Source organism: Muntiacus reevesi, chromosome 10, assembly GCF_963930625.1.
Source record: "Muntiacus reevesi chromosome 10, mMunRee1.1, whole genome shotgun sequence".
Taxonomy (NCBI): Eukaryota; Metazoa; Chordata; class Mammalia; order Artiodactyla; family Cervidae; genus Muntiacus; species Muntiacus reevesi.
In genome coordinates, this window is record NC_089258.1 from 21,799,360 (window position 1) to 21,805,308 (window position 5,949).

The window sequence follows — 5,949 nt, forward strand, 5'->3', positions numbered from 1 at the left end:
AGTATATAGAAATGCAAGTGATTTCTCTGTATTGATTTTGTACCCTGCAACTTTGCTAAATTCACTGATTAGCTCTAGCAATTTTCTGATACTATCTTTAGGGTTTCTTAGGTACAGTATCATGTCATCTGCAAATGGTGAGAGCTTCACTTCTTCTTTTCCAATCTGGATTCCTTTTATTTCTTTTTCTTTTCTGATTGCTGTACTTAGGACTTCCAGAACTATGTTGAGTAATAGTGGTGACAGTGGACACCCTTGTCTTATTCCTGATCTTAGAGGGAATGCTTTCAGTTTTTCAACCACTGAGAATAATGTTTGTTGTAGGCTTATCATATATGGCCTTTACTATGTTAAGGTAGGTTCCTTCTATGCTCATTTTTTTTAATTAGTTTTAATCATAAATGAGTGCAGAATTTTGTCAAACACTTCTGTATCTCTTGAGATGATCATATGGTTTTTAACTTTCAATTTGTTAATCTTTAGGGATTGCTCCACAATCCCTAAACTCCAGCTCCCAGCCACTGCTCCTTCCAGGGGACCTGTGTCCCTTTCTGCTGTATGTGTGGCTATACTACACTTGATCTTAGCCAAAAGGCCAAGAAGCGATTGATAGGTGTGGCTATGGAAAGGACTGTCTGATTCTCATTCCATTAAGGCTGACACAGATTAGCTGTTCACTCTCAGCCTTAAATGTTTCTCCTCTGATTCAGACACTTGACCACATGTGGGGATCAGACCATTCTTCAATGCCCCTACCCACTGAGTGCAGATCCAGTCCTATGAACCCTCAGGTTTTTCCCCCTAGTTCCTTCATCCTACTGAGTTTTGAGTGATTCTATATATTCTTTTCTGCTGGTCAGATACTCCTGTCCACTCTCAGCTGGAATTCTGCAAGGCCTTCTGTGTCTGAAGGTGTAATCCTGATTTATCCATGGAGAGAGATAAACTCAACGTCCACCTACTCCTCTGCCATCTTGTTCTGTCTATGTGGGGCTTACTACCATAACAACTTCACCCCCTGGACCAGGAGACCAGTGGTAAAATTGTACCAGTTGGTGAGGTCACCTAACCAATGCTCTGTTCAGGAACTGGGAAAGTAAGTACAGGGTAGATGTATACAGAAAATAGCTAAGTAGACTTAGTAGACTACTTAGCTAAGTAGTAGACTTGGACCCTATTCCATATATCATATTAATAAGCCCCTCTATATACTCCCAGACTGGCCAATGGACCACAGTAACTGAGTTGGTCTATGGGTATTAGCCTCAGAGAGCATTCCTTGTGTATTTTCCCATGCAAAGTTATTTTGTTAAGTGGCTATAGGCTTTAGGAGAAGGTGAGGAAGTAAACTCACAGCACATTTTGTGAGAATTTCATATAGTCCTGCTTGAAAGACTACAGGAGATCATGGCTTGTGGATGAGTTCCAATCTAGACATTGAGAGGCTTTGATTCCTCATCATGATGTTCAATCCAGGCCTCTATTTCCCAGCGCTGAAAGTTCTCCATTTTAAAAATCAAACAGAATCTCAGTAAACTGCTTGCCAATTTCATTCCTAGGGCCCTGGGAGTGAGAACACCCAAACTGACCTGGAGCCTATTATGGTGATCAAATTAGATTTGTGTGTGCTTATGGGGCTTCCACCTCCCCAGAACCAACATTGAAATCAAAGAGTCCATGTAAACCAAGTCTTTAATCCACATTATCCTCAGCCTAACATTGAGCAGTGTTAGTGCTCCTAGAGGTAGCAAAACAACTCAGAATCCAGCCTTCAAGTAGTTCACTCATATAGACACTTCAACCCAACATAAAAATATATTCTCTTTTTCCTTGGTCTTAGACCACCATAATCCATTCCCATTCTGACTTACTTCATTTTTTATGACAGTCCCTAAGTCCATCCATGTTTCTACAAGTGACCCTACATTGTTCCTTGTTATGGCTGAGTAATATCCCATTAATACTCATTAATATTAATACTAATTAATATTTAATTAATTATTTAGTATTAATTAATGCTAATGCTAATATTAATACTCATTAATATCCATGCACCACATCTTCTTGAGCCATTCATCTATCTGTGGACATCTAGGTTGCTTCTGCCCTGGCTATTATAAATAGTGCTGCAATGAACACTGGGGAGCATGTGTCATTTAGAATTTTTTGTTTTTTCTCAGGGTATGTGCCTGCGGGTGGGATTGGTGGGTCATATGGTAGTTCTATTTTTAGTTTTTTGAGGCATCTCCACACTGTTCTCCATAGTAGTTGTATCAATTTACATCCCCACACATGGTACAAGACAGTTCCCTTTTCTCCACACCCTCTCCAGCATTTATTATTTGCACATTCTTTGATGATGGCCATTCTGATCTGTAAGGTGATACCTCTTTGTAGTTTTGATCTGGGTGGATGGGATTGGGGTGGGGAGGGAGGTCCAAGAGGGAGGGAATATATGGATACATTTCGCTGATTTACTTTGTTGTACAACAGAAACTAACACAGCATTGGAAAGCAACTAGAAGCCAGGTTAAAAAAAAATCTATTCTCACACACGTTCTGATGATTTTGCTAATTACAAACAGCTTATTTTCTATTCCGGGGTTTGACTTTGTAGTTGACTTCCTGGACATGTAGAGCTCCGAGTCTAATTACAGACCATCAGACAGCCAGAATAGCATGCAAGGACTGGGATGTGAAGAGTGGTTTCCCCTTGCAACAGAACTCAGGCAAGAGAGTTTCAGGGTCTTGTATGCAAGGAAGGACTCGGGGGAGTAAGGAAAACCGAGGGGAAGGAAAAGGCAGGACTCATAGCTGTCCAGATATTTTGGATTCTCTCGTGTATTCCCATTCTAATTCTTAGAGTTCCAATCAATCCCCTCACTTTGATAGAGTGATAACGTGTTATTGTGAATTCAGCTGACTTTGCCACTTGGTATACTGTAAGATCAAACTGCAACATAGCATTAGACGCACTCTGGGGTACAATTTATGCCTCAATTTTAGAATTTAAGACATTTCTTGTTATCTTTCTTCAAGCCCTCCAATGCTGTATCAGTGTTGCCTTCCCAAATACTAAGTGTATTTTTCTCCCTTTTCATTGAAAAATCATACCCTCCGGGGTTCCAGATAGAGCAAGGAGGAGAAAGTGAAAGTGGAAGTCACTCAGTTGTGTCTGACTCTGTGACCAGGCCAGAAAACTAGAGTAGGTAGCCTTTCCCTTCTCCAGGGGATCTTCCCAACCCAGGGATCTAACCCAGGTCTCCTGCATTGCAGGCGGATTCTTTACCAGCTGAGCCACAAGGGAAGCCCAAGACTACTGGAGTGGGTAGCCTATCCCTTCTCCAGTGGATCTTCCCGACCCAGGAATCGAACCAGGGTCTGCTGCATTGCAGGCGGATTCTTTACCAACTGAGCTACCAGGGAAGCGAGGAGGAAAAGCTGCCTGAAATGAACAGGAATGCTATCAAAACCACCTGGGAGGACTTCCCTGGTGGCGCAGTAGATAAGAAACTGCCTTCCAATGCAGGGGACACAGGTTCAATCCCTGATCTGGGAAGATTCCACCTGCTAAGGGCCAACTAATCCCTTGAGCCACAACTAATGAGCGCCTGCGCCACAACTACGGAAGCCTGTGTGCCTAGAGACTGTGTACCCTGACAAGAGAAGCCACACAGTGAGAAACTGTGCAACTAGAGAGGAGAGCCCCCTCTCTGCAACCAGAGAAAGCCCACGTGCAGCAATGAAGATGCACTGCAGCCCCAAATAAACAATAAATAAGTATAAAGTAATACATATAGCTGTGTGCACATGTCAGAATAAAATTTAAAAAAAAAAAAAAACAATGTCAGGGGAACAAGTTAGGATCTCATTTTATTTTCTCAATGTTACCTGTCACTGCCAGAATTGGGTGGGCGTCTCCATAGCAGAGGAAGCAAAAAGAGGCTGAAGGCAGGGCATTCTGGGAAGATGTCCTTGCCCTGAGCCTGGTACTGGCCGCTTTAGCCACTTCCCAGGTCCAGGCGGAGAGGCCCCACCCTTCCCCAGGGCAAGGGGAGGGTGGGCATTTCAGCTGAAGGAGCTGTGGTAGGTGGGGGGAGTATGCCCAGAAAGCACTAGCCTCAGACTCTCATCCCACTTATTGAACCATTTGCTTTTGTTTTCTCAAGTACTTCCCTGGTAATCAAGCTGCCTTGAGATGCATTTTGTAAAAGGAGCTAGAAATAGAAACCTCTCAGGAAACCCGCCTGATTCTTGATGGAGGCTCTCTGACTGCAGATCCCACATACACCGGCTGAGGGCCCTGCTTCTCACACTCCCTGCTTCATGGGCTGAGTTTTTTTAAAAGACTCTTTTAAGTGTTGCTTCATAGTCCTTTGAGGGGATTCTGAATAAATATAGAAGGTTTGACTTCTCCATTACTAAGCTGTGTGCCTTTTGTGATAGCCAGAGGTCAATTATTTCGCACTCTGTTCAAAGTATGAAATTGAGACTGCTTTGAAATTAGATAACTGCTGTATGAAGCATTCTGAAGAAAACATTGCAGAAGTTCCCAGAAATGTTTGTAATAGTCATCATTATGAAAAAGGAACTGACTTCCTCATCACCAAAAAAAAAAAAAAAAAAAAAAAAAAAATGCACTCCAGCTGTGTTCTAAATGAAAATTTGTCTATATTAGTCTCAGTACTTTTGTTGGTCTTTAGTCGCTCAGTTGCATCCGACTCTGTGATTCCATAGACTGTAGTCCATGGGATTTCCCAGCCAGGCAAGAATACTGGAGTGGGTTGCCATTTCCTTCTCAAGGGGATCTTCCCAGCCCAGGGATCGAACTTGTGTCTCTTGCATTGCAGGTGGGTTCTTTGCTGCCACCAGGGAAGCCCCTGAGCATTTTTAGAGGCCTGTAACGCAATACAGTACAATGTCATTTAAAATGCAAAATAGAAATATACATATATAATACTAAAACGTTGGAAAGTTGTAGTTAGGGTGTCAGTGACTGTAAAAGTATCCTTTAGAGTGAGAGTGTAAGAAAAAGGCTACTTTACATATTTAATATCTATCTTCTCCATTTGAGCCATTATCTGGGATTCATTATTCAGCAAGGCATTTTGTCTGAAGGCACCCTGTTTTACACTTGGTACATAGAACTGGAAGATCTTCTCAAAAGTAACCCTGACACTTATCACTGCACAGATGTGTTCTCCATTGCTCTCAGAATAAATTCAAACCCCCTGCCTTACCCCTCAGAGCCCTGTATGATGTGGCCTTAGCCTGATGTTCCCAGAATTTTTCTTGCAACAGTGTGGTGCCAACAACCTCCTTCCCATCCAGACCAGAGCTGCTTGTCTTCTTTTTCGGAATGTTCCAACCATGGCTCGGTCATGCTTCAGTATTTTCACCAGTTCCAATGTGATGGTTAATTTCATGTGTTTATGTGACTGGGCCACAAAGTTTGGATATTTGGCCAAATATTATTCTAGATGTTCTGTGAAGGTATTTAGTATAGAAATTAACACTTAACTCAGTAGACTTTGAGCCAAGCTGACGGCCCTCCATCACACAGCAATGCACTCCAGTATCCTTGCCTGCAGAATCCCATGGACAGTGGAGCCTGGCAGGCTATAGTCCATGGGGTCACAAAGAGTCGGACTGATTGAAGTGACTTAGAATGCATGCATGAACGCACACACAATTGCCCTCCATAATGTGGATAAGCCTCCTTCAATCAGTGAAAGGTCTTCAGAAAAAGATTGAGGTCTCCCAAGGGAGAGGAAATTGTGAATCCAAAGAGCCTATGGACTCAAGCGGCAGCATCAGTCCTTCCCTGGGTCTCCAGTCTGCCAACCTGCCCTTCAGATCTCAGACTTGCCAACCCCTACAATCACGGGAGCCAGTTCCTCAAAATCAGTCTCTCTCTCTCTCACGCACACACATACATACATACATATA

General features: G+C 42.8%; 1 pseudogene; it reads right to left on the minus strand.

The window, feature by feature from the left end:
• Positions 1–380: 380 nt before the first annotated feature.
• Positions 381–607, minus strand: LOC136143951 (U2 spliceosomal RNA; annotated as a pseudogene).
• Between the last annotated feature and the right edge of the window lie 5,342 nt (positions 608–5,949).